Below are 22,657 nucleotides of genomic sequence, written 5' to 3'. Positions count from 1 at the left end.
GAAGTGATCAAGGAATACAGCAGCGTCTCAGGTTACAAAATCAACATCCATAAATCGGTAGCCTTTATATACACCAACAACAGTCAAGCTGAAAAAGCAGTTAAGGACTCTATCCCATTCACAGTAGTGCCAAAGAAGATGAAATATTTGGGAATTTACCTAACAAAAGACGTGAAAAGATCTCTATAAAGAGAACTATGAAACTCTAAGAAAAGAAATAGCTGAAAATGTTAACAAATGGAAAAACATACCATGCTCATGGCTGGGAAGAATCAACATTATCAAAATGTCCATACTACCCAAAGCAATATATAATTTCAACGCACTCCCTATTAAAGCTCCACTGTCATATTTTAAAGATCTTGAAAAAACAATACTTCCTTTTATATGGAATCAGAAAAAACCTCGAATAGCCAAGACATTACTCAGAAATAAAAACAAAACAGGAGGAATCACACCACCAGACCTCAAACTTCACTACAAATCGATAGTGATCAAAACAGCATGGTATTAGCACAAAAACAGAGAAGTAGATATGTGGAACAGAATAGAGAACAAAGAGATGAATACAGCTACTTACCGCTATTTCATCTTTCACAAGACAATTAAAAACATTCAGTGGGGAAAAGATTCCCTATTTAACAAATGATGCTGGGTGAACTGGCTGGCAACCTGCAGAAGACTGAAATTGGACCCACACCTTTCACCATTAACGGAAATAGACTCTCATTGGATTAAAGATTTAAATTTAAGACATACAACTATAAAAATAATAGAGGAGAGTGCAGGGAAAACCCTTGAAGAAATTGGTCTGGGCGAGTATTTTATGAAGAGAACCCCCTGGGCAATTGAAGCAGCTTCAAAAATACACTACTGGGTCTTGATCAAACTAAAAACCTTCTGCACAGCCAAGAACACAGTAAGTAAAGCAAACAAACAGCCCTCAGAATGGGAGAAGATATTTGCAGGGTATATCTCTGACAAAGGTTTAGTAACCAGAATCCACAGAGAACTCAAACGCATCAGCAAGAAAAAAATAAGAAGTAATCCCATCGCAGGCTGGGCAAGGGATTTGAAGAGAAACTTCTCTGAAGAAGACAGGCGCGTGGCCTTCAGACATATGAAAAAATGCACATCACCTTTAATCATCAGAGAAATGCAAATCAAAACTACTTTGAGATGTCATCTAACTCCAGTGAGACTAGCCTATATCACAAAATCTCAAGACCAAAGATGTTGGCGTGGATGTGGAGAAAAGGGAACACTTCTGCACTGCTGGTGGGAATGCAAATTAATACATTCCTTTTGGAAAGATATATGGAGAACACTCAGAGATCTAAAAATAGATCTGCCATTCAATCCTGTAATTCCTCTGCTGGGCATATACCAGAAGACCAAAAATCACAACATAACAAAGATATCTGTACCAGAATGTTTATTGCAGCCCTATTCATAATTGCTAAGTCATGGAAAAAGCCCAAGTGCCCATCGATCCACGAATGGATTAATAAATTGTGGTATATGTACACCATGGAATACTATGCAGCCTTAAAGAAAGATGGAGACTTTACCTCTTTCATGTTTACATGGACGGAGCTGGAACATATTCTTCTTAGTAAAGTATCTCAAGAATGGAAGAAAAAGTACCCAATGTACTCAGCCTTACTATGAAACTAATTTGGGGCTCTCACATGAAAGCTATAACCCAGTTACAACCTAACAACAGGGGGAAGTGGGAAAGGGAGGGGAGGGAGGGGGGTGGTGGGTAGAGGGAGGTGGATCGGTGGGATCATACCTGTGGTGAATCTTACAGGGGTATTTGTGAAACTTGGTAAATGTAAAATGTAAATGTTTTGGCACAGTAACTGAGATAATGCCAGGAAGGCTATGTTAACCATTGTGATGAAAATGTGTCAAAAGGTCTATGAAGCGAGCGTATGATGCCCCATGATCATATCAATGTATACAGTTATGATTTAATTAAAAAAAAAAGAAAAACAGACGATGTATGACTTGACGCTGACTGTGATCCTGTGGCAAAGGCGATGTTTATCAGATTCCACCACTGTGAATTGACTCTCTCCCCCTCTGCTACACTGGACTTGATTCCCTCTTTATGAGGGAATCACTATGAGCAGCCTACACTGAATGAGTGGGTGTTATGCGCCCCTTTCTCACAGACAAAGTATCTATGTAAATTGTTTCTCCAGAAGAGAATTTTTTTTAGTGAAAAAGTATGATACCTAAATACTTTAAAATTAGACAGAACTTAAGAGTACTGTAAACCTAAATATAAATCAGAAAGAATAATTTAGAAGTAACAAAGTAAAAAGACTGAAAATACCGAAGAGATGTTGAAAAACCTAAAGGACAAGATGAGATCTGCCATGTATTTCTACTCAGAATCCCAGAATATGAAGAAACAGGTGATATACAAGGAGAAAAAAATGACTTAATTTTACAATCAAAGAAAGACAGCTATCCCCAACTCTACAAAACACAATATAGCAGAACATAGTCGACTACCTCAAGTTGATAAACTTTCATAAACCAGTCATGTACCACATACATGTGTCAGTATGGTCGGCCTCATTCTTTATCTTGACCACCTCAGTAGACTGATCAGCCTGTTAGTCCTGTGGGTGGTCAACTTGCAGAGGTCCTACTATATATTTAAAAGAAGAAGGATAAATACAAAGAAATTAACACTTATGAACAGAGCAGTTAAAATTGCAGAAAACCAGAAACAGAGACCAAATTAAAAGCAGGCAGAGAGAAGAGAGATTACATGCAAAAAGAGACAGTAAAATAATAGCCGTATTCTCATCTCAGTTGCAACCATGACCGTATAAAAAGTAGAACAAGTAAAGAACTAAGAAAATTAAAAATTATGTAATCGGTTTTTGGGAGCAAGATGGCAGTCGAGTAACAGCTTCCTTGCATCTGGGTACTCTGCGTCTCGGGCAATAGGACTCCAGACATCTCTGGCTGGTGGGATCTGCCTATCATCACCCCTGTGACGATACAGGGAGTCAGCGAGAGACTTCTGGACCCCAAGAGGAGGACTAAAACAGTGGAAAACCAGCAAGTGGTCACGAGTGTTCAATCCGTCTAAACCCACCCGCAACTGTAAGTTCAGTAGCAGCGAGACTGCAAACCAGAAAGGCCTTACCTGTGAACCGTTTTGGTGTCTTTGGACTTGGCACTCAGTTGAACTGCCTTGGGGAGAGCCTGAGCGGGAGTGTGGAGAACTTTGGCCGTTGTCTAGGGCCTCAGTCTGAGCCGCTGAGCCAGACGGACCTAATAGTGTTTGGCTGTGGGCCACAGGGAGCCATTGTGAGTGATCTGCCCCGGCAAGCTCCGCCCTCAGGGTCGCTGAGCTAGAATCGGGTGGGAGCTGGTAACCTAGCGACTGAGTGGCCTAAGGGTGGGGTCTAAGCCACCTTGAAGCCCTAAACCTCAGGGGCAGAGTGAGACCATTTTGGCACACTGGGTAAGTGGATAGCCACTTCAGCAGTGATTCCAGCGATAAGCACTTTCCTGGGAAAGCTTCTGCTCAGCTAGTTTACAAGTTCAAAGTGCCTTTTAAGGGGGAAGAAGAGAGATTTAGGGTGTGTACCTGCTGGGGTTTGAGAAATCAGCAGCCCCCAGTCGTATCAGAACTGTGATTAACATCTCATAACCCAGAAGACCACGTGTTACCCAGATAATATTCAACAACATAGAATAGTGCCTTGTTTTCGGTTGTGTTCTTTTTTTTTTTTGGGGGGGGGGTTGGTTGGTTTTTTGTTTATTTTCATGTTGTTGATGTTGTTTTGATTTTTAATTTCAACCTTTTCCATACAAATCTTTGTTCTTTCTCAATTTTTCTAGTTTAATTATAATTTCTCATTGCTGCCTTTTTCAATAATTAGAACTTCATATTTGCTAGTGTTTCTACCACTATTATTTGGTTTTTCAACCAATTTTATCCCGTAAAGTTTTCTGTTTGCTTGTTTTGGTTTGATTTACAGCATTTTTATCTTTCCTATCTACTTGGTGGAGGTGGGGTACTCTGTATGATCAGGTTAGCAAAGAGCTGCTGACTGGACACCCCCAGAAGGTGGTTTTTTTTTAAGGTTGTGTCAAAGTACCCTACTATACACCTATATTGCTCTGTCTCCCTCTTTCTTTGCCTCTCTCCTTTTTGTCAATATTCCTTTTACCCACCCCCTCTCCTTTCTCTATTTTTTTTTTTCTTTTCACTTGGTCCTCCTTTCTTTCATAACTTTCTTGCTCTTCAAGCTTCTCACCCTTCTGGTCCTGTACCAAAATGACTCATTGAACCCTTAGTCCACAGGCACAAGAACTTAAAGAGCAAGAGGAAGTGAGAGGAAAATTACGGCAAGGAAACAGATAAATGAAATCACTCATGAGGAAGAATCACCAGAAAACTCCAGGCAACATGAAGAACCAGTCCAGAACAACCCCGCCAAGGGACCATGAGGTAGCTACTGCAGAGGATTCCACCTATGAAGAAATGTTAGGAATGACAGAAAGGGAATTTAGAATACACATGATGAAAACAATCAAAGAAATGATGGAAACAATGAAGGAAACTGCTAATAAAGTGGAAAATAACCAAAAGGAAATCCAAAAACAGAATCAAATAAGAGATGAATGATATAAAGAATATAAAAAGGATATAGCAGAGCTGAAGGAACAGAAACAGTCAATTAGGTAACTTAAAGAAGCAATGGAAAGTATCAGCAACAGTTTAGACCATGCAGAAGAAAGAATTTCAGAGGTAAAACACAAAGTTCTTGAGATAACTCAGATAGTAAAAGAGGCAGAAAGGAAGAGAGAGAAAGCAGAACGTTCACATTCAGAAATATGGGACTTTATGAAGCGTTCCAACATACGAGTTATAGGAATCCGAGAAGGGGAAGAAGAATGCCCCAGAAGGAATGGAAGCCATACTAGACAATATTATAAAAGAAAATTTCCTAAATATCAGCACAGATTCTGACACACTGCTTTCAGAAGAATATCGGACCCCAGGACGCCTCAACTCTAACCAAGCTTCTCCAAAACACATTGTGATGAACCTGTCCAAAGTCAAGACAAAAAAAAGATTCTGCAAGCTGCCAGGAGTAAGCGCCAGTTGACCTACAGGGGCAAATCCATCAGAGTGACTGCACACTTCTGTGATGTAACTTTGCAGGCAAGAAGACAATGGTCATCTACCTTTAATCTACTTAAACAGAACAATTTGCAGCCCAGAATTCTGTGCCCTGCTAAGCTAAGCTTAAAAATTGACGGAGAAATCAAATCATTTATGGATATACAAACATTGAGGAAATTCGCCACAACAAGACCAGCTCTACAGGAAATACTTCAACCTGTTCTGCACACTGACCACCACAATGAATCAGCAGCAAAGTAAGAACTCAGAAATTAAAGGACAGAACCTAACCTCCACACTGATGCAAAAGATAAACCTAAGCAATGGACTCTCACCAAATAAGATGAATAGAATACTACCACACTTATCAATTATCTCAATAAATGTTAATGGCTTGAATTCCCCACTGAAGAGACATAGATTGGCTGACTGGATTAAAAAAAACAAGCCATCTATTTGCTGTCTGCAAGAAACACACCTGGCTTCAAAAGACCAATTCAAGCTCTGAGTCAAGGGTTAGAAGACAATTTTTCAGGCAAATGGAATTCAGAACAAAAGAGGAGTTCCAATCTTATTTTTAGATACATGTGGGTTTAAAGCAACTAAAGTCAAAAAAGACAAAGATGGTCACTTTATATTGGTCAAGGGAAAAATACAACAAGAAGATGTTTCAATTCTAAATATCTATGCACCCAATTTAAATGCTCCCAGATTCTTGAAACAGACCTTACTCAGTCTGAGCAATATGATATCTGATAATACCATAATAACAGGGGACTTTAATACTCCTCTTACAGAGCTGGACAGATCCTCTAAACAGAAATTAAACAAAGATATAAGAGATTTAAATGAGACCCTAGTACAACTGTGCTTGATAGACGCATATACAACACTCCATCCAAAAGATAAAGAACATACATTCTTCTCATCACCCAATGGAACATTCTCCAAAATTGATCATATCCTGGGACACAAAACAAATATCAACACAATCAAAATAACTGAAAGTTTACCTTGTATCTTCTCAGAGCATAAGGCACTAAAGGTGGAAATCAACTCTAACAAAAATGATCGACCTCACACAAAGGCATGGTAATTAAACAATCGTCTCTTAAATAACAGATGGGTGCAGGAAGAAATAAAACAGGAAATCATTAACTTCCTTGAGCATAACAACAATGAAGACACAAGTTACCAAAACCTGTGGGATACTGCAAAAGCAGTTTTGAGAGGAAAATTCATCACTTTAGATGCCTACATTCAAAAAACAGAAAAAGAGCGCATCAACAATCTCACAAGCCATCTTATGGAATTGGAAAAAGAAGAATAATCTAAGCCTAAACTCAGTAGAAGAAAAGAAATATCCAAATTCAAATCAGAGATCAATGAAATTGAAAACAAAAGAATCATTCAGAAAATTAATGAAACAAGGAGCTGGTTTTTTGAAAAAATAAATAAAATAGATAAACCATTGGCCAGACTAATGAGAAATAGAAAAGTAAAACCTCTAGTGACCTCAATCAGAAATGATAAAGGGGAAATAACAACTGATCACACAGAGATACAAGAGATCATCTCTGAATACTACCAGAAACTCTATGCCCAGAAATTTGACAATGTGAAGGAAATGGATCAATATTTGGAATCACACCCTCTCTCTAGACTTAGCCAGGAAGAAAGAGTTCTTGAACATAACAATTTCAAAGAAACAAAATGAGAAAGAAACAATCTGAAACAATCTGAACTGAGATCAAAGAAACAATAAAAAAATCTTCCGACCAAAAAAGGCCCTGGTCCAGACGGCTTCACACCAGAATTCTATCAAACCTTCAAGGAAGAGCTTATTCCTGTACTCCAGAAATTATTCCAAAAAATTGAGGAAGAAGAAATCTTTCCCAACACATTCTATGAAGCAAACACACCCTGATACCAAAACCAGGAAAAGACCCAAACAAAAAGGAGAATTTCAGACCAATCTCACTCATGAATATAGATGCAAAAATTCTCAACAAAATCCTAGTCAATAGATTACAGCTTATCATCAAAAAAGTCATTCATTATGATCAAGCAGGCTTCATCCCAGGGATGCAAGGCTGGTGTAACATACGCAAGTCCATAAATGTTATCCACCATATTAACAGAGGCAAAAATAAAGATCACATGATCCTCTCAATAGATGCAGAAAAAGCATTTGATAAAATCCAGCATCCTTTTCTAATTAGAACACTGAAGAGTATAGGCATAGGTGGCACATTTCTAAAACTGATTGAAGCTATCTATGACAAACACACAGCTAATATTTTACTGAATGGAGTAAAACTGAAAGCTTTTCCTCTTAGAACTGGAACCAGACAAGGTTGTCCTATAAGCTTTACTATTCAACATAGTGCTGGAAGTTCTAGCCAATACAATTAGGAAAGACAAGGAAATAAAGGGAATCCAAATGGGAGCAGAGGAGGTCAAACTCTCCCTCTTTGCTGATGACATGATCTTATACTTAGAGAATCCCAAAGACTCAACCACAAGACTCCTAGAAGTCATCAAAAAGTACAGTAATGTTTCAGGATATAAAATCAATGTCCACAAGTCAGTAGCCTTTGTATACACCAATAGCAATCAAGATGAGAAGCTAATTAAGGACACAACTCCCTTCACCATAGTTTCAAAGAAAATGAAATATGTAGGAATATACCTAACAAAGGAGGTGAAGGACTTCTATAAAGAAAACTATGAAATCCTCAGAAAGGAAATAGCAGATGATATTAACAAATGGAAGAACATACCATGCTCATGGACGGGAAGAATCAACATTGTTAAAATGTCTATACTTCCCAAAGCAATCTATCTATTCAATGCCATTCCTATCAAAATAACAACATCGTACTTTCAAGATTTGGAAAAAATGATTCTGCATTTTGTATGGAACCAGAAAAAACCCCATATAGCTAAGGCAGTTCTTAGTAATAAAAATAAAGCTGGGGGCATCAGCATACCAGATTTTAGTCTGTACTACAAAGCCATAGTGCTCAAGACAGCATGGTACTGGCACAAAAACAGAGACATAGACACTTGGAATCGAATTGAAAACCAAGAAATGAAACTAACATCTTACAACCACCTAGTCTTCGATAAACCAAACAATAACATACCTTGGGGGAAAGACTCCCTATTCAATAAATAGTGTTGGGAGAACTGGATGTCTACATGTAAAAGACTGAAACTGGACCCACACCTTTCCCCACTCACAAAAATTGATTCAAGATGGATAAAGGACTTAAATTTAAGGCATGAAACAATAAAAATCCTCAAAGAAAGCATAGGAAAAACAGTGGAAGATATTGGCCTGGGCAAAGACTTCATGAAGAAGACTGCCATGGCAATTGCAACAACAAAAAAAATAAACAAATGGGACTTCATTAAACTGAAAAGTTTCTGTAAAGCTAAGGAGACAATAACCAAAGCAAAGAGACAACCTACCCAATGGGAAAGGATATTTGCATATTTTCAATCAGACAAAAGCTTGATAACTAGTATCTACAGAGAACTCAAATTAATCCACATGAAAAAAGCCAACAATCCCATAAATCAATGGGAGCCATGAATAGAACCTTCTCTGAAGATGACAGACGAATGGGTAACAAACACATGAAAAAATGTTCATCATCTCTATATATTAGAGAAATGCAAATCAAAACGACCCTGAGATATCATCTAACCCCAGTGAGAATGGCCCACATCACAAAATCTCAAAACTGCAGATGCTGGCGTGGATGTGGAGAGAAAGGAACACTTTTACACTGCTGGTGGGACTGCAAACTAGTACAACCTTTCTGGAAGGAAGTATGGAGAAACCTCAAAGCACTCAAGCTAGACCTCCCATTTGATCCTGCAATCCCATTACTAGGCATTTACCCAGAAGGAAAAAAATCCTTTTATCATAAGGACACTTGTACTAGACTGTTTATTGCACCTCAATTTACAATCGCCAAAATGTGGAAACAGCCTAAATGCCCACCAACCCAGGAATGGATTAATAAGCTGTGGTATATGTATACCATGGAGTACTATTCAGCTATTAAAAAAAAATGGAGACTTTACATCCTTCGTATTAACCTGGATGTAAGTGGAAGACATTATTCTTAGTAAAGCATCACAAGAATGGAGAAGCATGAATCCTATGTACTCAATTTTGATATGAGGACAATTAATGACAATTTAAGGTTATGGGGGGGGAGGAAAAGCAGAAAGAGGGATGGATGGAGGGGGTTGGGGCCTTGGTGTGTGTCACACTTTATGGGGGCAAGACATGATTGCAAGAGGGACTTTACCTAACAATTGCAATCAGTGTAACCTGGCTTATTGTACCCTCAATGAATCCCCAACAATAAAAAAAAATAATAAATTATGTAATCACCAAAATTCTTTTTTTTTTTTTTTTTGGAGACAGTTTCACTTTGTGGCCCTCAGTAGACTACTGTGGCTTCACAGCTGACAGCAACCTCAAGTTCTTGGGCTCAAGCTATTCACTTTCTTCAGCCTCCAAGTAGCTATAGACTACAGCGCTTGCCACCACGCCCGGCTAGTTTTTTAGACACAGGGTCTCGCTCTTGCTCAGGTTAGTCTTCAACTCTGAGCTCAGGTTATCCACTCACCTCAGCCTCCCATAGGGAGGCTGCGATTACAGAGCCACTGCGCCTAGCCTCCCACCAAAATTCTTTGCCAGATAAACCATAAAAAGAGTTTATCAACAGCACACCTTTACTTTACAAAAATCTAAAGGATTTGTTTCATAAAAGTAAAATCACCACAGAATGATGATCTGAGACACAGAAGGGAAAATGAGTGAAGAAAATGCTGCGCATACAACCAAACGCAAATAAACACTGTCAGAATAAAGTAACAGTACTATTATCATCATGGTGTTTAAATAAAAACACTACCAACATTAAAATAGAGAACTGAAGAAAGCACAGAATAGAGGGACAGGGCAGACAGGAAGAAGACAGACTGTACTGTATTCCTGGTAAATGTCATAAAGGAAAATAAATAACACGGTATGATTTCTAAACCGTAGAGAAAATAGAGTAAGTAAACTCAATCAATCTAAAAAAGGATAGAAACGAAAAAGAGAAAAATAAAACATAAATAACCAAGACTATCAGAAAGCACGTAGGAATACAAAATAAACATATGGACAAAATGAAAGCAAAAATAAGGAAAAGTACATAGCAGACAAACAACATCACTAAGGAGAAAAAGAAAATGTTCAAGTCACAACAGTGGACACAAAACCTTAAATTCACATGCTTTTTAAAAAATGCCTAACTTCGTATTCTCTCTCTTCCCCCAACATGGCAGCCTCAGTTTAAAAAAAAAAAAAAAGAAGGTGGTGTTCTCTTCCTAACAGAGTCCCTACCTTAGTATGGTAGCACTGGTGAAGAAGCATAGATGTCCCTTAACAGGTCAGCTGAAGTGAGGAACCTGAGAACCTGGAAAGGAGGTGCTTTAACACTGGGCACAGCAATGATGACAACATGGACAGGGCATCTCCAACTGCATCCTACCCACTGTGCCACCGGCTGCCCAGGAATCCACTATCAACCACAGCTATCTTTCCAAATTGCCACTATACACTGCTTTTCTAGGGAACCTGGCTTGTGATGTGATAAAAGCTCCATTAAGGAATTCCTTATAGAGGATTAAATATCAGTGCATATCAACCCAGCAACCCAGAGAGATTTTCAAAGGCTTTGATTATGCGAAGTCTGAGGACCTGGATTTCCTGTTCAATGCCCAGAGCCTCAGTAAGGAGTCAAAATGAATGGCTGTTGCTGACTGTGCATGGGATAAAGACAGAGTGATTGTCCCTTTGGTGGAGACAGAAATCAAGATTGTGACAAAACAGAAAGTCTACCCTACCACAAACAGCTTTGATGACTACCCATCTACGTATAAGACGAGAAAGTAACTTTGAAGACAAATGCCATGATTATTATGGACACCAGGACTGCTAAAATGATTAAGGCAGCAGAGACAGTGATATGACTCCAAGAAAAGCATCTGACAGTGGAGACTACAGGAGTAATAACTACAGATGATGCACAGAACATATGGATACCAGTAAGTTAGGTGGGACAATAGTGTTGTGGAGCTCCAAAGAAGATTATTCTTAGTATGATTTTAAGTGTGATGATAGTGATCTCTGCACGCAGATCCAAATTGAAGCTAAAGCGCCAGATACTCCTAAGAAACAGGACTCCTTTGCTGGCCCCTTCCACTCCAGTTGAGCAGCTTCTATCTTTGGAAGTAAAGCTCCTGTTGATCCAGTCACAAGAAAAGAACCAATAAATGAGAGCTACAGAAGGAACAAGAGAAACTGTGATGTCAGCCAGAAGAACTAAAACAAGAAAAACAGCCTCAGGAGAGACACAAACCAACAAAGTAAAGAAACGTCAAGGACAGAAGTGAGTTACCTCAGACGTGGACTTCAGCCACTCCTGTCAGGATCAGACTAGGATACATAAATGAAAGAAAGTCATCTCTGGAGAACGAAACTCTCAGTAAGGTGGAAGACTGTCACTAACACAAATGCCTCCCAAATTCTCATCTGCTACTAAAGGTAATGATGCCCCTCCACAAAAGAGAATGGTTGGGTGAAGCAAAGTGCTAATCCTTCTGCTGAGGATTAGAACCCAGCACCCAGACATGGAACAGCAATCCCTTTCAAGTGATGGGAAGAAAGTCACTCCAGCTCCATCATCTCAGGAAGAATCAACAAGTAAAGATGAAAATAAAGTAATCGGTAAGTGTCCCAAAAAGGGAAAGTAAGCTTCAGTGTGGTCTAGTGGGTGAAGAGGAGAAAGACCAATGGAAGGAGTCTGAATAGAAAGATGGCAAAAAGATCAAGACTCCAGATCTGGCTCAGTGCCTGTAGCTCAGGCAGCTAAGGCTCCAGCCACATACACCAGAGCTGGCGGGTTCAAATCCAGCCCTGGCCTGCCAAACAACAATGACAACTACAACCAAAAAAAATAGCTAGGTGTTGTGGCAGGCACCTGTAGTCCCAGCTACTTGGGAGGCCGAGGCAAGAGAATAGCTTAAGCCCAGCAGTTGGAGGTTGCTGTGAGCTGTGATGCCACCGCACTCTATCCAGGGCAACAGCTTGAGGCTCTGTCTCAAAACAAAAAGACTCCAGATCTGCACCTGAGCTGCAAGAACCCTAAAGAAAACCCAGCCTTAATGTTTAGTACTGTAAATCTGCTCTCTCAGTTGACAGTTAGGCGGAAGACACCAAATAGATGTTTGTATCTTATGCTTTCTTCTAGTCTGTCTCTATACTGGAACATTTAGAGAAAATCAAATCTCTATCTCAGGTGCTTCAAGTGGGGAGCTTAAAAAGATGGTAAGACTACAGAAGAAATCAACAAATTGGTCACTGTTGTGGAAAATTTTGATACATCTCAATTAATCATAGGTCAAGTGGACAAAAAATAATAACGAAAAAGCATCATTTAATTAACATCACCAGACCCTATTATTAGAACCTTACCATTAAAACATAAACATTTTACTGAAGCACTCATGGGATGTACAAAACTGAAAGATAATAAAAATCTCATAAGAATCTCAAATAATGTTCTGAGTATCAGACCATAATACAATTACATTAAAAATCATTAACAAGGAGATTAAAGATGGCGGCCGAGTAACAGCTTCCCTGCAACTGGGCACGGTGAGTCTGGGGAGATAAGACTCCAGGCATCTCTGGCTGGTGGGATCTGCCTATAATCATCCCTTTGAGGATACAGGGAGTCAGCAAGGGACTTCTGGACCCCAAGAGGAGGACAAAAACAGTGGAAAACTGGCAAGTGGTTGCGTGTGTTCAATCGACCTAATCCCGCCTGCAACCATAATTACAAGCAGCAGTGAGACTACAAACCGGAAAGGCCTTACCTGTGAACTGTTTCAGTGTTTTTGGACTTGGCACTCAGTTGAACTGCCTTGGGGAGAGCTTGAACAGGAGTATGGAGACCTTTGGGCATTGTTTAGGGCCCCAGACTAAGCCACTGCGCTGGGCCACAGGGAGCCATTGTAGAGAACTTCCCCGGCAAGCTGTGCCCTCAGGGTCCCAGAGCAAAGATCGGCGGGACCTAGTAACCTAGTGACTGAGCAGCCTAAAGGCGGGGACTGAGCTGCCTTACAGCTTTAACCCTTAGGGGCAGAGTGAGACAGTTTGGGCACACTGGAGACACTGGCTGTTGCCCTGGGTAGAGTGCCGTGGTGTCACAGCTCATACCAATCTCAAACTCCTGGGCCTGGCTCTGTCCAGACCTCCATAAGAGCTGAGCCACGAACCCCAACCCGTGACCCACATCCACCAGGCTTGCGCATGCCCTGACCAGGAACTGCGGGAGCAATGCAACCCTGCGTCCTCCCTCTTGTGTCCTCCAGGCCTCCACACTGGCCCACTCGTCTGGCCAGGAATACTGATAGCTGTGTGCCCTCTAGAGCCCTCCCTGCCTCTGCGCAGAGCCCTACTCCTGGCCAGAGACTGCTGAAGCCTTGGGCTCTCTGTGCCAAAGTCACTGGGCACCAGGCAGTCCCAGAACCGTGTGCACCACCTCCTGCCTGTTGCTGGATCCGGGTGAGGCACACGCTGGAGCTGCTTCCACAACCAGAACTCCCTAGCTGGGGCAGCCCCAGAGGAACTACACAGAGTCACTCCCTACAAAGATCCAGGAACAATAGAGTGATCCCGCTGGGGTCTAATCTTGGAGAGACAACCACCCCAACTCTGAGGACAGCTAGAGGCAACAGTGAAAAACAATCATGAGGCGAAATCAACAGAAAAAATCTGGCATTATGAATAATCAGAGTAGATCAACTCCCCCAAGGAATCAATGGGGCAGACACAGCACAAGATCCCATGCACAACAAATAGCTGAGATGTCAGAAATCGAATTCAGAATCTGGATAGCAAATAAGATTGAATTAGAACTCCAAGCAGTAACCCAAAAGATATCTCAAGAATTCAACAAATTCAAAGACCAAATGACCAAAGATTTTGACACATTGAGACAAGAAGTTGCATCCCTCCAAGATCTGAGAAACACAGTAGAATCCCTCAGTAACAGAATGGAGCAAGCAGAAGAAAGGATTTCTGACATTCAAGACAAAGCTTTCGAACGCTCCCAAACTCTCAAAGAGGAAGAGAAATGGAGGGCAAAAACAGATCACTCTCTCAGAGAGGTCTCGGATAATTCGAAAAAAAAATAATATTCGTCTAATAGGGATCCCCAAAAGCAACAAAGTGGCTTCACAAGGCACAGACTCTCTTCTCCATGAGATTATGAAGGAGAATTTTCCAGACATGCCAAGAGATTCTGAAATTCAGACAGCAGACAGTTTCAGAACTCCAGCATGACTCAACCCAAATAAGACATCCCCCAGGCACATCATAATCAATTTCACTAAAGTTAATATGAAGGAGAAAATTCTCAAAGCTGCCAGACGAAAAAAAACCATTACTGACAAGGGGAAGAATATTAGAATAACTGCAGATCTCTCTGCTGAAACCTTTTAAGCTAAAAGAGGATGGTCATCGGCTTTTAATGTCCTAAAACAAAATAACTTTCAACCCAGGATCCTATACCCAGCTAAACTCAGTTTCATTTATGACGGAGAAATTAAATACTTCAATGACATTCACATGTTAAAGAAATTTGCCATAACTAAACCAGCTCTCCAGGATATTCTCAGACCTATCCTCCATAAACACCAGCGTAATCCTCCACCACAAAAGTAAACCCACCTAGAAAATTTTGATCAAATTCCAACTTCCACAGTCGCAAAAGGATTAAAAATGTCCACCGGACTCTCAAAAGGCTTATCAATATTCTCAATTAATGTGAATGGTTTAAACTGTTGTCTAAAGAGACACAGGTTGGCTGACTCGTTACAAAAACTCAAGCCAGATATCTGCTGCATACAAGAATCGCATCTTACATTAAAAGACAAATATAGACTCAAGGTGAAGCGATGCTCATCTATATTCCAGGCAAATGGAAAGCAGAAAAAAGCAGGTGTTGCAATCCTGTTCGCAGACACAACTGGCTTTAAACCAACCAAAATAATTAAGGATAAGGATGGACACTTCATATTTGTTAAAGGTAATACTAAATATGATGAGATCTCAATTATTAATATTTATGCACCCAACCAGAATGCACCTCAATTTATAAGACAAACTCTAACAGACATGAGCAACTCTATTTCCTCCACTTCCATAGTAGTTGGAGATTTTAACACCCCTTTAGCAGTGCTGGATAGATCCTCTAAAAAGAAGCTAAGCAAAGAAATTTTAGATTTAAACTTAACTATTCAACATCTGGACGTAACAGACATCTACAGAACATTTCATCCCAACAAAACTGAATACACATTCTTCTCATCAGCCCATGGAACATACTCCAAAATCAACCACATCCTAGGCCACAAATCTAACCTCAGCAAATTTTAAAAAATAGAAATGATTCCTTGCATCTTCTCAGATCATCATGCAATAAAAGTTGAACTCAATAACAACAGGAACCTGCATACCCATACAAAAACATGGAAGCTAAACAACCTTATGCTGAAGGATAGATGGGTTATAGACGAGATTAAAAAGGAAATCACCAAATTTTTGGAACAAAACAACAGTCAAGACACGAATTCCCAGAACCTCCGGGATACTGCAAAGACAGTCCTAAGAGGGAAATTTATAGTAATGTAAGCCTTCCTCAAAAAAATGGAAAGAGAGGAAGTTAATAACTTAATGGGACATCTCAAGCAACTGGAGAAAGAAGAACACTCCAACCCCAAACCCAGCAGAAGAAAAGAAATAAGCAAAATCAGAGCAGAATTAAATGAAATTGAAAACAAAAGAATTATACAACAGATCAATAAATCCAAAGTTGGTTTTTTGAAAAGATCAATAAAATAGATAAACCTTTGGCCAACCAAACGAGGAAAAAAAGAGTAAAATCTCTAATTTCATCAATCAGAAATGGTAATGATGAAATAACAACAGACCCCTTAGAAATTCAAAAAATCCTTAACAAATACTACAAGAAACTCTACTCTCACAAATATGAAAATCTGAAAGAAATCGACCAATACCTGGAAGTACGCCATCTACCAAGACTTAGCCAGAATGAAGTGGAAATGTTGAACAGGCCTATATCAAGTTCTGAAATAGCATCAACTATACAAAATCTCCCTAAAAAGAAAAGCCCGGGACCAAATGGCTTTACGTCAGAATTCTACCAAACTTTTAAAGTAGATCTAGTACCTATATTACCAAACCTCTTCCAAAATATAGAAAAAGAAGGAATATTACCCAACACATTCTACGAAGCAAACATCACCTTGATCCCCAAACCAGGGAAAGACCCAACAAGAAAAGAAAATTATAGACCAGTATCAATAATGAATATTGATGCTGAAATACTCGATAAGATCCTAACAAACAGAATCCAACAACACATCAAAAAAATTATACACCATGACCAAGTGGGATTTATTCCAGGGTCTCAAGGCTGGTTCAATATACGTAAATCTATAAATGTAATTCAGCACATAAACAAACCAAAAAATAAGGACCATAAGATTCTTTCAATCGATGCAGAAAAAGCTTTCGATAATATCCAGCATCCCTTCATGATCAGAACGCTTAAGAAAATTGGTATAGAAGGGACATTTCTTAAAGTAATAGAGGCCATCTACAGCAAACCCACAGCCAATATCGTATTGAATGGAGTGAAATTGGAATCATTTCCACTTAGATCAGGAACCAGGCAAGGTTGCCCATTGTCTCCATTGCTCTTTAACATTGTAATGGAAGTTTTAGCCATTGCAATTAGGGAAGAAAAGGCGATCAAGAGTATCCACATAGGGTCAGAAGAGATCAAACTTTCACTCTTCACAGATGATATGATCGTATATCTGGAAAACACTAGGGATTCTACTACAAAACTTTTAGAAGTGATCAAGGAATACAACAACATCTCAGGCTACAAAATCAACAGCCATAAATCTGTAGCCTTTATATATACCAACAATAACCAAGCTGAAAAAACAGTCAAGGACTCTATTCCTTTCACAGTAGTGCCAAAGAGGATGAAATATTTGGGAGTATACCTAACAAAGAATGTGAAAGATCTCTACAAAGAGAACTATGAAACTTTAAGAAAATAAATAGCTGAAGATGTTAACAGATGGAAAAACATACCATACTCATGGCTGGGAAGAATCAACATTGTTAAAATGTCCATACTATCCAAGGCAATATATAATTTTAATGCAATGCCTATTAAAGCTCCATTGTCATATTTTAAAGATCTTGAAAAAGTAATACTTCGTTTTATATGGAATCTGAAAAAACCTCGAATAGCCAAAACATTACTCAGCCATAAAAACAAAGCAGGAGGAATGACGCTACCAGACCTGAGACTATACTATAAATCGATAGTGATCAAAACAGCATGGTACTGGCACAAAAACAGAGAAGTAGATGTCCGGAACAGAATAGAGAACTAAGAGATGAATCCAGCTACTTACCATTATTTGATCTTTGACAAGCCAATTAAAAACATTCAGTGGGGAAAAGATTCCCTATTTAACAAATGGTGCTGGGTGAACTGGCTGGCGACCTGTAGAAGATTGAAACTGGACCCACACCTTTCACCATTAACTAAGATAGACTCTCCCTGGATAAAAGATTTAAACTTAAGACATGAAACTATAAAAATACTTGAAGAAAGTGCAGGGAAAACTCTTGAAGGAATCAGCCTGGGTGAATATTTTATGAGGAGGACTCCCCAGGCAACTGAAGCAGTATCAAAAATACACTACTGGGACTTAATCAAACTAAAAAGCTTCTTCACAGCCAAGGACATAGTAAGTAAAGCAAGCAGACAACCCTCAGAATGGTAGAAAATATCTGCAGGTTATATGTCCAATAAAGGTCTAATAACCAGAATCCACAGAGAACTCAAATGTATTAGCAAGAAAAGAACACATGACCCCATCTCAGGGTGGGCAAGGGACTTGAAGAGAAACTTCTCCAAAGAAGACAGATACACAATCTACAAACACATGAAAAAAAAGCTCATCATCCTTAATCATCAGAGAAATGCAAATCAAAACTACTCTGAGATATCACCTAACCCCAGTAAGAGTAGCCCACATAACAAAATCCCAAAACCAGAGATGTTGGCGTGGATGTGGAGAATAGGGCACACTTCTACACTGCTGGTGGGAATGCACACTAATATGTTCCCTCTGGAAGGATATTTGGAGAATACTTAGAGACCTAAAAATAAACCTGCCATTCGATTCCACAATTCCTTTACTAGGTTTATACCCAGAAGACCAAAAATCACAATATAACAAAGACATCGGTACCAGAATGTTTATTGCAGCCCAATTCATAATTGCTAAGTCATGGAAGAAGCCCAAGTGCCCATCGACCCACGAATTGACTAGCAAATTGTGGTACATGTATACCATGGAATATTATGCAGCCTTAAAGAAAGATGGAGACTTTACCTCTTTCATGTTTACATGGATGGAGCTGGAACATATTCTTCTTAGCAAAGTATCTCAGGAATGGAAGAAAAAGTATCCAATGTACTCAGCTCTACTATGAAGCTAAATTATAGCTTTCACATGAAGGCTATAACCCAACTATAGCACAAGACTATGGGGAAAGGGCCAACGAAGGGGAAGGGAGGGGGGAGGTTATGGTGGAGGGAGGGTAATGGTAGGGCCACACCTACGGTGCATCTTAGAATGGGTACAGGTGAAACTTACTGAATGCAGAATACAAATGCTACATACAGTAACTAAGAAAATGCCATAAAAGCTACGTTGAACAGTTTGATGAGAATATTTCAGATTGTATATGAAACCAGCACATTGTACCCCTTGATTTCACTAATGTACACAGCAATGATTTAAGAATAAAAAAAAAAATTCATTAACAAAAGATACATTTTTAAATGCTAGCATAATTTTAAAAACACTTCTAAATATTTCATGGGTTAAAATAAACTATATTGGACATTTAAAAAAATATACTAGTAACTAAATGATAAAATACCACATATAAAAACGTGCAGGATGCAAAAAGATTTACTTAGTGGCAATTTTATAGCCTTAAAGACTTAGACTAAGAAAAGAAAGGTTGATAACTGATGCATGGATAGATCAATCTAGTAAGTTAGAAACAGAATGATAAAATAAACCAAAAGAAAGAAAAGGAAATAAGATTAAAGAGCAGAACCCAATGAAGTAGAAAAAAATAAGTGAAAGGATCAACAAAATCAGAAACTAGTTCTTAGAAAACACTAAAATAAATGCCTAGTAAGGTAATAAAGGGGGAAAAATGAAACAAAATAGGAAGCCCTACAAAAGACCAGTAAATGCAAGGAAGAAGCCATGTAACAGGTGTAGCAACACAGACCCATGAGAAAGAAGAGACAATGAAAGGGTCCTGGAATTATCCATAAGGAGAAAAAAGAAACTGCAACCCACCTCACATCAAAACCAATACAAGAGCACTAATAATGTAAACATGACAGAAAAACATTAAAACTTTTGGAAGAAATTAAAACAGAAAATTACTGTTGTGTGTCTTCTCAGGATAGAAAGATTTCTTAAAAGAGAGACAAAGAATACTAACCGAATAAGAAAAATCAGCAGATACTCTGACTACATAAAACTGAAAACTTCTGTTTATCATAAGACATCATAAAAAAAATTAAAAGACAAACCACATATTGGTAAATATTTCAAAATAAAAAAACGAATTAAAGGTGAATATTTAAATGTACAAATAATAACAAAAAACTACATAGTAGGCAACTGGACAAAAACCTTCACTGAAATTTTATAGACAAAGAAACTTGTAAGGCCTACAAATCATATGAAAAGATGTGGAACCTCAATGCCCACCAGAAAAAGACAACTTCTAACCACATGAAATGCTATTTTAAGACTCATTTGAATGATAAAAACTAAAAATTTTTATACCAAATAATGGCCAAAAACACAGACCAGAGGTGGCTCTTATATACTGCAGGGAGGTGTTTAAAATGGTAAAATTCTACTGGAAAACAAATTGGCATTATTATGCAAAGTTAAACATTTGCATACCTTTCAATAGGCAATTCTAAATTTCATAATAACAAAAACATTTATACTTGTATACCAGGTATGAGCATTCTTCATAATAATCGAAAACAATGAAAAAATATCCAAATGGTAGAAATACAGTTAAATGAATTAGGCTAACTCAGTTGTTAGGCTGAGTGAATGATTCACCAATGTTTGGTTTTATTACTGACTTACACCCGGCATGTTCCCCACACTTCATTTAATAACATAAAGTTGTGTGGCACTTAAAATATAACAAATTAGTACTGCAGTGTATCTTACAAGGGTACATGTGAAACTTAGTAAATGTAGAATATAACTGTCTTAACACAATAACTAAGAAAATGCCAGGAAGGCTATGTTAACCAGTATGATGAAAATGTGTCAAACGGTCTATAAAACCAGTGTATGGTGCCCCATGATCGCATTAATGTACACAGCTATGATTTAATAATAAAAAAAAGAAAAAAAAGAAATTACTATATACATGTATATATGTTTATATATGTATAGTCGTTAATCTGCGCATTACAATAATGCTGCGTGAGTAGGGAGGAACTATGTCCCTCTAAGAGGCAACAATATTAAGCCATGAAAGTTGTTAGATGTCTACAGCCATATTTTTATAATATATTACACGGGCTATATAATTAACTATCAACAGGTACAACATTGGATTATTAAGCATAGTGTTAGTTTAAAACTTACACTTACAATGTATCAGGAACCGTGCTACACACTGGGGATACAAAGATGAGTAAGACAGTTTCCTCTTTCAAGGAGCTCATAGTCTGGTGAGGAGACAACCCTGTGAACAGATAAATAGCTTTCAGTATGATAATTACCAAAATAGATGCAAAATGTATAGTAGTACATATGGGGAACACAAGAAAAAGTAGATAATCCAACCTACAGGAATCAGGAAAGTGAGGAAAGTGTTCACAGAGAAGATAATCTTTGAGGGAAATGCATCTTAAAGTCTAATTTTTTCAACAAAGATTAGAGAGAAAATATGGCACATGCAGAATTGCTGGTGGACAACAGCACATAAGAACCCTGTGACATAAGGCCAGCAGGCAAACAGAAAAGGTTGAAACCACACGGGATCCATGTCACAGTTCACGTGGTATTCTAAATACATCACGTGTGGTACGTTAAAGTTTATCCTGCAGAGAACGGAGAGATACTAAGGGTTTCAAGAATGAAACCTGCATTTTGGAAAAATAACTTTAGTAGCTGTGGGGGTTTGGTTTAAGACAGTGAGTTTAACTGAATTAAAGCTCTGGAAGTAAGAAGAAATTAACTAGAACAGATATAAGACCCTTGACCAGATGATGACAGGACAGCTGGGGTGTTACAAGAAAAAAGAATCTGAACAACTGAAATTTCCCACTTCACTATCTGGATGGATGACCGCTCTATAATTAGAACAGGGAGAAAAGGAGTAACGTTATTTGGATTTTATTTCTCATTCTGTCACTTAAGAGCTATGTGACAAAGTTAACTTTACCATGGCTCATTTTCTCTATCAGTAGAACACGAAGAGCAAACCCATCTGCCTCATGTTATAATGAGCCCTAAATGACACAATACACAAGATTTATGGTGCAAAGTGATCACTCAGAAAAGGATAGCTACTGCCTTTATCGCTGGAGTAGGCTAGAAATAAGTTTCATTTTAAACGTTCTGTTTAAAAGAAAGTTCTTAACAGGAAGATATAATAGACAGCTAGACAGAGAAGTATGCAGTTCAGGAAACAAGTCTATGGAGAAGAATATTTTAAATCCCTAAATTTATAAAATGAGACAATAAACAGAAAGGTTTATCCTAGCTTGCCCAGGACCATCCAGGTTGTAGTCTCACATCCTGGAAAACCTCTCAGTTCTGGGCAAACTGGGTTACCTGATAACCTTAGCAGACAATGTAATGGCTCTACCTACCTAGCCAACTTTTTATTTCCTATCTAATCACACGATCTAATAACCTCATCTTTCTTTTCTCCATCTTTCTGTATTTTCAGCCAATTTCAAAGTTCTTTTAATGCACAGTACATGACACCTTAGAAACTTAAATATTTCGGCAATATTTTTTAGGGGAAAAAATGTATTTTTCTTCGAAATGCCCAATTTCTTAAGAGAGTAAGTATCAGTACCCACCTCTTGCTATACGTTTCTACCCAACTTCAGATTTTCAACAAGAAGTTAATAATATTAAGTTTTAATCAATGTTAATATATTAATTTTTCTCAAACTTCTTGGTTCTGTTTTTACCTGTTCTTTAATTTTTACCTCGTCT

At 38.5% G+C, this 22,657-nt stretch overlaps 1 protein-coding gene across 5 annotated transcripts in view; it reads right to left on the bottom strand.

The window, feature by feature from the left end:
* Nucleotides 1-22,657, bottom strand: part of WWP1 (WW domain containing E3 ubiquitin protein ligase 1) — a 142,692-nt gene that overhangs the window by 90,996 nt on the left and 29,039 nt on the right. For all 5 annotated transcript variants that reach the window (XM_053558371.1, XM_053558374.1, XM_053558375.1 and 2 more), the window contains exon 2: nucleotides 21,077-21,170. The gene's annotated coding sequence lies outside the window, so the exon portion shown is untranslated. The remainder of the gene's footprint in view (nucleotides 1-21,076; nucleotides 21,171-22,657) is intronic.

This window comes from Nycticebus coucang, chromosome 13, assembly GCF_027406575.1.
Source record: "Nycticebus coucang isolate mNycCou1 chromosome 13, mNycCou1.pri, whole genome shotgun sequence".
NCBI lineage: Eukaryota > Metazoa > Chordata > Mammalia > Primates > Lorisidae > Nycticebus > Nycticebus coucang.
Note: the sequence above shows the minus strand (reverse complement) of the source record. Positions and strands in the feature narration are given on the sequence as shown.